Below are 14921 nucleotides of genomic sequence, written 5' to 3'. Positions count from 1 at the left end.
ATGTAACATAACACAGCAGCTGAGAAACCAAGCCAATCTGAGGAGGACCATTTGGCCAAACTGGTCATGACATAATTCTCAGAACACTAGCACACAAGTTCAAGAGTACTAATTTTATATTCTCATCATGATAACTCCTGACATGGTGGCGCGGTAGTTAGAATGCAGTACTGCAGACTACTTCTGCAGGCTGCCAGCAGTTTGGCAGTTCCATTCTCTTTGACTGAAGGTTGACTCAGCCTTCCAGCCTTCCGAAGTCGGTAAAATGAGGACCCAGATTGTTGGGGGCAATAGGCTGACTCTGTAAACTGCTTAGGGCTGTAAAGCACTGTGAAGCGGTATATGAGTATATGAGCCAAGCTGGCACAGTGGTTAGAATGCAACACTGCAGGCTACTCCAGCTGATTGCTAGTTACAGTTTGACAATTCAAATCTCACCAGGCTCAAGATTGACTCAGCCTTCTATCCTTCCGAGGTGGCTAAAATGAGGATCCAAATGTTGGGGGGGCATATGCTGACTCTGTAAACCGCTTAGAGAAGGCTGTAAAAGTACCTTGTATATAAGTCTAAATGTTATTGCTATGTAAGTATAAGTGCTATTGCTATACATTACGGCTACAGGCTTGTGTATAACAGGCATTCATTATTTGTATGACTTTTTAATGGATTTAAGGGTACACTTGGTTACATTGAACATTGTGTCTGTGTGTGTCCCTAGCAATTTATATTTCAGAACATCACTATAAACTCAACATAAAAACATTCATGGTAAAATGATGAATTAATATAATAACATGAAAAAAATATTCTAATCTATTGCTTGGCAAAACACCAGACATGTCTAAACACCAGACAGGCTAAATCATGAAACTACATCTCTCTAGCTTTGGCCATGTCATGCGGAGGAATTCACTGGAGAAAGAAATTGTGTTGGGAAGAGTTAGTGGAAAGGAAACTAGGCCGTCAAACAACATGGTGGCTGGACACCATCAAAGCTGACACCAGCCAGACTACAGAACAATACAAATAGTGCAAGAAGATGTGGGGAGACCTGGCAGATATAATTGCCAAGAGTCAGGCATGACTGAATAGATAACATCATCATCACTGCTTGAGGGTGACCAACATGGGGGGCTAACCAAACTGAGCCTGTGCCACAAAAAAGAAGCTATCACTGAGAAAGAGCACCTGCCAGTGCACCTCACGGAGGTAGGGAACCTCCAGAGATTCTTCTCAATTAATGTATCTGGCTGGAAGAGGCAGATCTATTTAGGTGGCAAACCATAAAGTCCTTTCAGTTGCACCGAAACCTATTGGCAGCCAGTTTGGACCCTGCAGCAGTGGTGTAAGGTGCTTGGGTGATGATCGCCAAACAACTTGCAGGCCACTGCAGCTTCCAGCTTGCCTTCAAAAGCAGCCCCATGCAGAGCGTATTGCAGAGGATGTGAGAGGTATGGTAGATGGCCTTAGAGGACAGGGACACTCTAATAACAAAGCAGCAATAAGATAAACATGGCTTGAGCCCAGACACTTCAACCACTCTCTCCCACCCATCCCATATTCACATGAGATTAAAGGGAAGAGAGGAAATACTGTACATTAAGACTTGCAAAATGCTATTATATAACTGTTCCAATATAAGCAGACTTAAGCCCACACCATGTTTGTTTCTTGCTCTGGTCTATCTTAAAGGGCGGATAGGTATCCTCCCACCATCTAGCCCTGACACACAAGCCAGGCTGGGGTAAAAGTCATCCTCAAAATGGCTTCCATTTGTCCATCCAGAAGACTCAAATTTATGGATTTCCTCTCTTGAAGATGATCAGTTCCCATCACTGTAGTTTATTGAACAATAGGAAACAACACATCTGCCCTGCTTTGGTTCAGTTTTAGCATTTCTCATTCAGCCACAAAAGTTTCCATTAAAAAAACCTGAAAGTTCCTGTCTCAAGTTATCTTGATGACATACAATTGGGCATCATCTGGATACTGATGATGTCACGCTACAAATCAGTGGATCCCTTCTCCTAGCAATTTCATGCTGATGTTTAAATGCAGGAGGGAGAGTACTGAATCCCACAGCCCTCAATTTTGGGGTCACCACACCAGAACAAGATCTTCTCCATCACTACTATGAACTACCTCCTGTGGAAGACACAGGACATGCCTCTCTCCCCAGTGCTCAGAGGCAGTCCAGAAAGGTACAATGATCAATGGCATTTCATACCAAGAGTTGCAATAGGATTAACCTCTACTAGACAATCACTGGTGTTTCACTCCCGTATCTATGCCCGAACCGATTGTAAATGATCCAGATAATTTGCTTCCACCAGTTAATTCAACAGCATCTCTTTAAAAAGGAAGTTTGGATTATTGGTGTCCAAATCTGCTAAATCCAGGAAGAGACTCTTGAGAAGGGGGCACACCACCACCACTTTCAAGACTGCAGGCATCTCTCCCTCCTAAAGCATTGATCATCTGAAAGCACACTATCTTTCAGAGTCAAAAAGCAAAAGGAAATCTCAGGCAACATGAGTAGATGCTGCCCAGCTACCACATTAAGCAGCCAGGAGGGAATCCTATTTGCTCAGTCCAACTCTATGGGTTCATGGTACCCTAACCAAGATATCTGGTTCACAGCCCACTGATCATTAAAGAAGAGAAGTAGAGGTATTTGGCCTCTTTTATGACCATGGTGTAAGCTCCATCTGCTGTTAGGTTCACTTTTGGCTTTGTCCCAGAACTCCATCTAAGAATAGTCAATACAGCAAAAGTCCAGCTTGCCCCCTGATTCTATTATCAGTTACTCAATGAACAGAATTCCCTGCTGGGAAACTCGAAGCACCTGTCAGAATTTATCTGGATCCCTGAAATGACTGAGATGGACCGTCAGAACAAAATTGATCACCCGAAAGAAGTTGCACGTTGCTGACAACCTCATCTGAACAAGGAAGTGTTCTGATTGCAGTGATGGGCTAGGTGTAATGTTCTCCACTCCAGATTACAGCTCAGCTGCTGAGAAGTAAAAATAAGGCCAAATGATTGCTTGTATGTGTCAGGACAAAGATTACTGAAGACCTCCCCATAAGTGCCATGGAGAGATAGCAATTCCTGGGTCATCCAACCTCTGCCCTTTGCATGAATATTGAAATCACCAAAGACAAAAAGACTATAGAAGGGTACTGACACCTATTGAAATACCAGATCCAGGAATTTGGGGAGAGAATCCTGTCAAGAAAGAGCAGTCAATACACCAGCAAGCTCCCTAGTTTGTTGCTAATTTAACAAACAGACATTCATACTCTTGTCACTTCAAGAGCAGAGAATTCTGGCCACAAAAAGAACATCTTTTAAGATCCATATCTCCTCCTCTTGGCTTCAAAGTTGCTACAAGTCATACCCTCACCAAGCTACTACTAATATATTCTAAAACTCTTGCTCATTTCATGTACTTACATACTCCCTCTCTAGAGAAACTTCTGCTAATGAGCCACTTCAAATACAACTTGTTATGTCATTACAATAAGGGCCCTCTCTGCTGCCAATCTGCCTCCCACCCAAGGAGCAACTTTTCCCAAACTTTTTAGCCTAGCTAGACTCACTTCCAGATGACATAGTATTGACTCTCCGGGACCCCCTCCATCACCAAAGGCTGGCTTAAAACCACAGTTCTCTGGTCCCTCCACTCCAGAACTGGGAACCTTCTTGCCAGTTCCAGCCTAACCTCAAAGTCCCTACTGAATCTCCCAAAGCCATTCATGTTGAAGAGGTCCCTGAAGCTACCACTTTCAGATTCATTCATCTTTGGAAGTTCCAGAAGAACCCTGACTGTCCCAGCCATTGTTCTTCTGCTCTGCTCAAGAAATAACTCCATCCTTCCGTTCCAGGCAATGTCCTTTATGCTCTCCAACACCAATTGCTGCTTTCCAACACTCACAATCTGCTATCCACCAGCTAGAGTATATGAAGGATGATAAGAAAGGTATAGTTCAGACTCGCAAGATTATGTTACTGTAGCCGTTTTCAATAAAGGTACTTTTAGATTTCCTGTGGAATAGATTTCCTGGTCTGGTTTACTTAGTGGGGTTGACATTAATTTTGCAAGTCTCAAGAATTAAGAAGATCTCCCCTTCTTATGCTCAAGTACACCATGGAGGCATCTGCCTGAGCCACCTATGAATATTATTTTGTTTCTCAGACTCTGAAAAACGTTTGAGAAAAACGTCCCTTTTTGCTTAGATAACAACTTTTTAAAATGTCCCTTTTGGGTTCTTGCATGTTTCCATCAACATCATTTTCCTTTTTTTTTATAGTTGGAAAGAAATTATTTCTCAACTGAAGGTGGATGTTAGTCTTTGAATTATCTTTTTAGCAATGAAATGGGAAGACTGACCAATTTAGTACTTAAACATTTGGCCACCTCATGTAATTTGTCAGAAAAACGTGCAATATTTTTAATACAAAGATGAGGAACTGGCTTATCTCAAATCAGTCCATTGGTCCTTCACATTCTGTAGAGTCCACAAGGGCTGTCAACCACTTTCCAAAGACTAGACTTCAGTGGTGGGTTTCAAAAATTTTTGGAACCTACTCTGTGGGTGTGGCCTGCTTTGTGGGAGTGGCTTGCCGGCCATGTGACCTGGTGGGAATGATTTGCCGGCCATGTGACTGGGTGGGAGTGGCTTGCTGGCCATGTGACCAGTGGGAGTGGCTTACCAGCCATGTGACTGGGTTGGAGTGGCCAAGACGATGTCACTGAATTCTTTGCCCCAATGGATGAACTACAATAAGATTAAAATAAGTACAAAAACAATAAAAGAGATACTTACAGAAGGAAGATGACTGTTCTTGCCAGTCTTCGGTATAACTGACTCCAATGAATGGGCTGCACAAAGAAGAGACACAGAAATGAACTCTTTCATTGCATGCATTGCATCGAAACCAGCACACAAAACAATAAAGATAGCTACTTACAGAGGGAAGATTACTGCCTTGTTGGTCTTCTGCACCACCACCTCACCACCTTGCTCCAATAACCTGCACAAAGGAGAGACACAGAAAGCAAGACTTTAATTGCATGCACTGCATTAGGATGAAACAAGCACAAAAAATAATAGAAAAAGAAAATTACTGTCCTTTTTTGCGTCTTCTGCACCACCACCTCACCACCTTGCTCCAATAATCTGCACAAAGGAGAGACACAGAAAGCAAGACTTTACTATCTCAAGGATGAACCCAGCACATAGCACACCCAGCAATAAAGACAGCTACTTACAGAGGAAGGATCTCACTGGCTTGATGGTCTTCTGCACACCACCTTATTTCCTTTTTCTGAAATTTAGTTCTCAGTTCCAAAAAACAGGAATATATGAATTAGGTTCACTACTTAGCTCGGTCCAAGTAGCTATTCAAAAGTTAGTGGTTAGAAGCAATGGTTAAGCAAGATATGGAATTAAACCCAGAAATATTTTGTTGGCTATTTGAAAGGGAGTACAATATATATTTAATTTTACACATGTTAGCAGCTGCTGGAATTGTGTTTGCACAACAGTGGAAAAACAGAGATATGAAAATGAATAAATATTACAATGTGGAGGAATAAATAAATTGACAATTAAAATCAAGAAGCCTTTGAATACTTTTTCACGTGGGATTTGTTTGAGCAATTGCTAACTAAAAGAAACAGAAATTAGAAATCCAAAAGTATGAAAGAAAACACCAATTATGTAAGGAAAGGTCACTAAAATGTATAAGGAAATATTATTGGATCATTATTAATGCATAGATAACTGTGGGACATTACACACCCACACAAACTATGACAGTGCCAGGAAAACACGAAAAAATAAGAATTTCCCCCCAAAAAAAGACTGCAAATGAAACCAGTTTTTTTACCCCTAACTCTAAGGACAGGAAAGAAAAGCCACTGGAATAAAAACCATCAAAGCATTGTGGGAAATTATAAAGGACAGTGCCAGGAAGCTCACAGAACCAGCAACCACCTCAGAGTTACCTAAACAACACACAAAATCTGGCAAAGCTGCCTTGCACCAACCTGGCCTGCCCATAGAAAAGCAGCCACTTTGAGACACATAAACTTGGTCTGAACACTTAAAAGCAACATATTGTATCACAAAGAAAACATTTGCAAAAAGAAATAACATTTCTTGTAGTAAATATATTTTATAAACAATTAAACAATAAAAATGCCCTAAAAATAATTTTTAAAAAAGATATTCCATAAATAAATAAATCCTTAAAAACCACTGCTAAGTATTTCACCAGCAATAATTTATACTGTAACCATTTTAAGGTATTGTATCAGCAATAGTATATTGTAATCATTATTCCACCAGCAATAATTTATACTGTAACCATTTTAAGGGTACAGCAATAATTTATACTGTAACCATTTCAAACTATTCCACACACAATAATTTAAAATGAAACCATTAAAAATATTCCATACACAATAAATTACAATAAAATGATTTAAAACAATTCTATGCACAATACATTTTAAAGTATTGAGTATAGAATTTTAAAAAATGGTTTATTTTAATTTATTTTGGATAGAATCTTTTTTTAAATAGTCTAAGACAATTTAAAAAAAGAATCCACACACAATAAATTGAAGTAGACCATTTTAAAATATTCTACACTCAATACTTTTAAGTAAAATTATTTAAAAAAATTCTATGCACAATAAATAAAATATTATTTTAAAATACATTAAAAAAAACGGGGTCACTTACCAGCAGGCAGAATCAGCAGCACTCCAATGCGATGGATGGATGAAACAGGGAGCAGGCAGGCAGAGAGGCAGCAGGACAGGTAAGACACTGGACTGGCGGGACAAGGCCAGGGTTGTCACTAAGCAGGTCGCTGGCAGGTTTAGCCAGCCAGGCGAGGCTGGAGAGGGGAGAGGGTTTTTTTTGGCTGTATGGCATACGCCAGCCCGTGGCTTTCACTTGGGAAGGCCTGAAGGCCTTCCCTCATGAAAGCTACCCTCCTGCTGCCCCTGTCGCCCTCGCCAGCCCGCAGCTTTTGCTAGGGAAGTCCAGAAGGCCTTCCCTAGTGAAAGCTAGCCTTCCGCCGTCCCCGCTGCCCCCGCCAGCCCGTGGCTTTTGCTAGGGAAGTCCTGAAGGCCTTCCCTCATGAAAGCTACCCTCCTGCTGCCCCTGTCGCTCCCGCCAGCCCGCAGCTTTTGCTAGGGAAGTCCTGAAGGCCTTCCCTCGCGAAAGCTAGCCTTCCGCCGTCCCCGCTGCCCCTGCCAGCCCTTGGCTTTTGCTAGGGAAGTCCTGAAGGCCTTCCCTCATGAAAGCTACCCTCCTGCTGCCCCTGTCGCCCCCGCCAGCCCGCAGCTTTTGCTAGGGAAGTCCTGAAGGCCTTCCCTCGCGAAAGCTAGCCTTCCGCCGTCCCCGCTGCCCCTGCCAGCCCTTGGCTTTTGCTAGGGAAGTCCTGAAGGCCTTCCCTCGCGAAAGCTAGCCTTCCGCCACCCCCGCCAGCCCACAGCTTTTGCTAGGGAAGTCCTGAAGGTCTTCCCTCGTGAAAGCTAGCCTCCCGCCACCCCCCCTCACGCTTAGTTGCTTACCTGAGGGAAGCAGCAAGCTCCTGGAAGGCGAAGGGAGTTTTGAAATGTCAGCAAGCACAATGCGAGAGCTGCTCAGGAACGAAAGACTCTTTTCAAAAGAGGAATGTTGGCCGTTGGCACCACGCTTTTAAACGGGTCACCTCCAGCCTGCTCACTGATTGACTGGGCTCCAGCCCATCACTGAGCGGCGGGCTGGGCTAGCCTAGTTTACTGTGGATGGACGGGGGAGCGAGCGAGCTGTGACGGGACAGCATGGGTGATCGAGCGACAGGGCCAGTGCCGGTTCCCAGAAGTTACTTCTGGGTCCCGTCACCAACCGGTTCACCCAAACCAGTGTGGAGCGGAAGAAACCCACCACTGCTAGACTTAATTCTGTGACCTCTTTGCAAAATGAAGGCTCTCTTCTAGAGTAATCTGAAATCACTGTGAAAGGTTCTGCAGAGAACATTAGCAGAATCTATGCAGAATATCTTTGGAATTCTTAGTGCTCTCTGAGTTTGGTTGTTTGCTTGCAGTCATTTCATTACTCGACTTGTTCGTGTGGTTTTCTTCTTGTCATTTTCTTGATTAGGGTATTGTTTTCTGTTTGATTGTTTGTCTGGTGTTAATCCCTGCTTAAGGACACCCCTGTCAACACTGGCAGGGCAAGCACATAAATCTAATAAATAAGTCAAAACAAATAAAATGCAAACAGGGAGCAAACCCCACACTCACTAGTACTGATGTTACATAGTTGGGTAATGGAATATCTGCAAGAAAACATTAAGCTTAGAAAGTCCCAAGGATTCCACAGTTCAGCCATGAATTACACACATTCTCTTCTATTGGAAGAATATCTTTAGCAGTGAGGATTGAAAAATATAGACGTATTTGGTTCGTGTCCCTTTATCTGGACATTATGATTCATCCACTGACATAGGACATCTTTGACATAATTTGAATTTTGTGTTCCCCCAAAAGCTCGTGGAACCACTTACAAGTAATCCTCAAATATAACCACAATTGAGCCCAAAATTGATGTGGTTAACTGAGACATTTATTAAGTGAGTTTTGCCCCATTTTACCACCTTTCTTGTCTCAGTTGTTAAGTGAATCACTGCAGTTGATAAGTTAGCAGCTCGGTTGTTAAGCGAATCTGGTTTCCCCATTGATTTTTCTTGTCAAGTTCTCAAAAGGTGATCATGTGTTCTGAGGGACACAACAATGGTCATAAAGTATGAACCAGTTGCGAAGCATCTGAATTTTTGATCCCGTGACCACGGGGATGTTGCAAAGGTTGTAACTGTGAAAAATGGTCATAAGTCGCTTTTTTCAGTGCTCTTGTAACTTTGAAATGTCACTAAATGAACTGTAGTAAGCTGAGGATCACCGGTACATGTTTCTAGAATGGCAGATTTTTGTCCGCACATTTATTATTTTTTAAAAATATGGATATTCATGTGACACAGCAGCTTGGGCAACAAGATGAAAGACAGGCATTAAAGACAGAACAGGCTTGATCTAAAGCAATGATAAAGAACAATACTTTCTGAAGAGATAAATCTAGGTTCAATAAGTACAAGTATGCCTCAACACAGGATCACAGCCTGAAACTTTCATTGATAAGCAATTAACAGCAGTGAAGTGAGTTTTCCTCCCCCATTTTATGACCTTTCTGGCCACCATTGCTGAGTGAATCACTTCAGTTGTTAAATTAGTAACCTGACTGTTAAATGAATCTGGCTTCACCACTGACCTTGCTTGTCGGAAGGTCGCAAAAGGGGATTGTCTGACCCTGGGACATGACCCCTGTCACATATACTGTACATGCCAGCGGACAAACATCCTAATGTTGATCACATGACCACGGGGACGCTGCCACGGTTGTACATGCGAAAAATGGCTGTAAGTCATTTTTCACCATGCCGTTGTAACTTCAAATGGTCATTAAATGAATGGTTGTAAGTGGAGGACTACCCGTATCCTTTCACTTATGCCTAAAAGCTTCCAAGGATTGCTAAAGTGGAGTATTTAAGATAGATCAGGCCTGGATGTCAGTTTTGGAGGGGTTGAAGGAAAACAAATTAATACTCAGCCCAGATGTAAAACATCCACGATGTAGAAAAAATGTGGAGACTCTAGAAAGAGTGCAGAGAAGAGCAACAAAGATGATTAGGGGACTGGAGACTAAAACATATGAAGAACGGTTGCAGGAACTGGGTATGTTTAGCTTAAGAGAAAGAAGGACTAGGGGAGACATGATAGCATTATTCCAATATCTCAGAGGTTGCCACAAAGAAGAGGGAGTCAAACTATTCTCCAAAGCATCTGAGGGCAGAACAAGAAGCAATGGGTGGAAACTAATCAAGGAGAGAAGCAACTTAGAACTGAGGAGAAGCTTCCTGACAGTGAGAACAATTGACCCGTGGAACGACTTGCTTCCAGAAGTTGTGAATGCTACAACACTGGAAGTTTTAAGAAGAGATTGGACAACCATCTGTCTGAAATGGTATAGCGTTACTTGCCTGAGCAGGAGGTTGGACTAGAAGACCTCCAAAGTTCCTTCCAACTCTGTTATTCTATTCTATTTAAATGAGACTGAGGTGTTCTTAGTCAGCTGAATTGAAAATTAAGTCATTGCTACCCAAACTAAGCACAATTTTAGATAGGGAGACAGGAAATTTATCTAATATAGATAGGGAGTCAGGAAATCAATCTAATACAGAAATATATTTTTTGATTTACTTGTCCTGAGTCTTTCAATCTATGTACCTCCCGGCTGTTGAAATGTGGCCGTGTTGGCTTGCAAGGCAATCAGTAGATTAGTCATTCTAGGCTTGCATAGAATTGTGTAACATTATTGGGTAAAATAAGGCTGCGGTTATGCATGTGGCACTCCAGTCAAAATGTGCCCATCTGCTGTTACAGGTAATCCTCAACTTATAACCACAATTGAGCCCAACATTTCTGTTGCTAAGCAAGGCAGTTGCTAAGGTATGTCCCATTTTATGAGCTTTTTGCCATGGCTGTTAAGCAAATCACTATAGTTGTTAAGCGAATCATGTGGCTGTTAAGTGAACCTGGGTCCTCGTCCTCCCCCGACTCTGCTTATCTGAAGTTCCCTAGCAAGGTTGCTAATGCAAATGCAATTGCAGGACCCCAGGACACTGCAATCATCCCAAGTACATGCCAGTTGCCAAGCATCTGAAATATGATCACGTGACTATGAGGATGCTGCAATGGTCACAGGCGTGAGGACTAGTCTTAAGTCATTCTTTTCAGGGCTGTTGTAACAGTCATTAAACAAACGGTTGTAAGTAAAGGACTATCTGTGCAGCATTTATGATTAGCAAGAAAGGTTGCATAGGACACAGGTAAGATCATGGCAGGTAACTTCATGTCGTCTTCTTTGTTTTACTTTGAAAGGTTGCGTGAAAGCCTCAGTTGGCCTTTAGTTGATTAAAGCCATGATGAGTGGTGGAGGTCAATCTCTATTGGTCCTGCTAATGATGACCATGGCATATGGAAGATTGCAACTTAAAACAGAAGTAGATAGCAATAGCACTATATACCACTTCACAGCCAACTCTAAGCAGAGGTTTAATAGAGTCAGCATATTGCCTCTAACAATCTGAATCCTCATTTTACCAACCTTGGAAGGATGTAAGGCTGAGTTAGATCAAATCAGATTAATAGAGTTGGAAGGGACCTTGTAGGTCATCTAGTCCAACACCCCACCCCACCCCGGCCAAGCAGGAGAACCTACATCATTTCGGACAGATGGCGGTTCAGTCTCTTTTTGAAAGCTTCCAGTGATGAAGCTTCCACAACTTCCGAAGACAAGCTGTTACATTAGTTGATTGCTCTCACTGTCAGAAAATGTCTCCTTATTTCCAGGTTGAAACTATCCTTGTTCAGTTTCCATCCATTATTCCTAGTCTGGCCTTCAGGTGCTTTGGAAAATAGCTTGACCCCCTCCTCTCTGTGGCAGCCCCTCAGATATTGGAACACTGCTATCATGTCTCCCCTGGTCCTTCTTCTATTCACTAGACTAGCCATGCCCAGTTCCTGCAACTGTTCATTGTATGTTTTAGCCTTCGGTCCCCACACGTTAACCTTGACCCTGGTGAGATTCGAACTGCCAAACTTCTGGCAGCCAGCAGTCAGCAGAAGTAGCCTGCGGTACTGCATTCTAACCACTGCGCCACCATGGCTTCTAAATCATAAAGTGTGCGATTTAACAATGGAAACCACAGAAAGAAAATAAATACAATGTGTGCCTCTGAAACGAAGAGAAAGAGAATAGATATGGTGTTGATGAATGCATGAAGGAAAGTCAAGATATGGGTTTAAGTAGGAAGGAAAGAGCTAAACGTATCTCAGAAAGTATGAATTGGTGTTACTTGTAATCCTTGACTTCCAACAGTTTGTCTAGTGACCATTCGAAGTTACAATGGCACTGAAAAAAGTGATTTATGACCATTTTTCACATCTATGACTGATGAAGCATCCCCACAGTCCAGTGGTGTGTTCCTATCAGTTCGGAGTGGTAGCGACCCAGACCGGCTGGAACCGGCAGTAACCCAGGTCTGCCATGCCCCTGAACTGGTTCTCCACGTGGCGCCATAGGTGCTGCCATCTTGTTTTTGCTTCTGTGCATGCACAGAGCAATTTTTATTGCACTGTGCATATGTGCACAGCATGCATCAAGAACGCGCATGGCATGGCCATGAGCAAACCGGCAGAAGTGACTGCCGGAACCCACCCCTGCCACAGTCACATGATCAAAATTCAGACACTTGGCAACTGATTCATATTTATGACGGTTGCAGTGTCCCAGGGTCATGGGATCACCATTTTGCGATCTTTAGACAAGCAAAGTCAATGGGGAAGCCAGATTCACTTAACAACTATGGTACTAACTTAACAACTGCAGTAATTCACTTAACAAATGTGGCAAGAATGGTCGTAAAATGGAGCAAAATTCGCTTAACAAATTTCTCACTTAGCAACATAAATTTTGGGCCCAATTGTGGTCATAAATTGAGTACTATCTGTATTTAGTTTGCTATAGACATATGCAAAAAAGTAAGAATCCATAGTTTAATGGTAATTGAAAGTTATCCCTCAGAGAATGATAATGGAGATGATTTTTGTAAGAATTATGCAGTTTTCAGTACTCCTGTTTCAGAGGGGAAGAAAAATGTTCTGCTAGAACTGTTAATTCACTGACTATGATAATAAAAATAAGAATACAGATAGTCTTCAATGTATGACCACAATTTAGCCCAAAATTTATGTTGCTAAGTGAGACATTTGTTAAGTGAGTTTTACCTCATTTTAGGATTTTTCTTGCCACATTTGTTAAGTGAATCACTTCAATTGTTACTTTAGTAACGGGATTGTTAAGTGAATTTGGCTTCCCCATTGACTTTGCTTTCAGAGCGTCAGAAAAGTTGATCACATGACCTGGGGACACTGCAACCATCATCCATATGATATGAGTCAAGTCATCTGAATGACATGATCCAAGCATCTGAATTTTGATCTTGTGACCATGGGATTGTCACAATGGTCGTAAGTGTGAAAAGCGGTCATGTCACATTTTTCAATACTGTTGCAATGTTGAACAGTCATTAAATGAAATACTGTTAAGTCCAGGAATATCTGTAGGTCTTCTTTCAAAATGGCGAAAAATGACATCACATTGTCTAATATCTTGACTTAGGTAACCTCTTTTTAAATCATATCATACTATTACAAACCAACAGAAAATTAATTAACAACTTATAGGGAGAATTGACTTTGGTTTAAACTTTCCATATCACGTACTCTGGCTGATATAGCAAATCCACTTGTTAATTTGCTTATACATGTAAAATCTGTATTCTCAGAAAATTTCTGAAATGCCTCGGTGTATGCGCTATCACAACAATTTCCAGTTGACTGTAAAGTCATTTTCTCTCCAGCGTCATTGCGGTACAATCTTCTTATCTCCTTTTGCTTGAAGTGACATGTCTGCCCATAATTTTGTCTATTTTAAGAATTTCCCTTTCTTGCTTGATAATGAACAAATCTAGTCCCATTTTCAAAACCAACGTATCAGTTTCCTAAATGTTTTCCCCAAAGTGGCTCATCAATTAGCATTTATCTTTTCCAATAGGATGGTCCTTTCCAGTTGGCTAAGATGGCCAAGGTTAGAAAGATAATGATGTCATAACCATTTATTTCAAGAAAAATCAAGTCTCAGAATCATTTACTGTATGTAAAAAAATTCCTTATCGAAGGATACAATTCTACAATCCTTGAAAAGTATTTTCCCCTTTTCAGTTCAATAAGATAGAGCTACATCCTCAAGGATAAGAATGGTTTGGTCTTGCTTGTTCCTTCTTGGGAACAACTTGACGTTAGGAAGAAAAAAGAGGAATAGGGGTCAGAGATTATCTTCTTCTCTACAATGCCAGCATCATGGAGAAAGGAAGGGGAGAAGAGAAACTTTCAGTAGCTTTCCGAAACTAGCAGTAGCAATTGCATGAATGATTTCTCACACTTCACAATTGCCATTTCATTCTATCTAAAATGGAATGGGAAATGGGAAACCTCGAGCAGAAGATGAAGTATATTGAAATCCTCAACAATGCAACACCTGGGGCAGGAAGAATTACCCTCAAATTTATTTTAAAGTTTGATTTGGCATTATTCTTATTGCCAAGTGTGACTATTCTGCAAAGTCACATTCCCCTCCAAAAACAAACAAACAAAAGCAACAACAACCCTACAATCCACACTCTAATAAATGAAGCATGACCATCCAGTCAAAAAAGTTTCTGAAATTACCTGTTTCTGTTATTTATTGGCAAACAACACTCTGACCATAGACTCCTCCATAGACAAGGAGCTCAGATTGGCTTCAGTTTTATTAATTTTTAAGCCGGCTGACTGTTGTTGTTGTTGTTGTTGTTGTTGTTGTTGTTGTTGTTGTTGTAAAGGATTCTTGGTGCTCTCTGAGCTTGGTTGTTTTCTCGCAGACATCTCATTTCTAGCAAGCACTGATGATGTTACTTAGTTTGGTTAATGAGACGTCTGCAAGAAAACAACCAAGCTCACAGAGCACCAAGGATCCCTCATTTCAACCCTGAGCTACAAATATTTTCCTTCGTTGTTGTTCTGTCTTTTGATGCTGGGTAAAATGGGATTAATATATTTTTAAAATTTGCTTTTGGACAACATGTAAACCTGAATGCAGTGACAGCCACAATCAAAAGAAGCATAACGAATTTGTTTTCATTCACAAAGCAGTTCTCAACTTTTAGGGGGGAAAATGAAATTAGCAAATCAGCTTCCGAAA

Source organism: Natrix helvetica, assembly GCF_964273705.1.
Source record: "Natrix helvetica genome assembly, chromosome: 1".
In the NCBI taxonomy this organism is placed as follows: Eukaryota; Metazoa; Chordata; class Lepidosauria; order Squamata; family Natricidae; genus Natrix; species Natrix helvetica.
Note: the sequence above shows the minus strand (reverse complement) of the source record.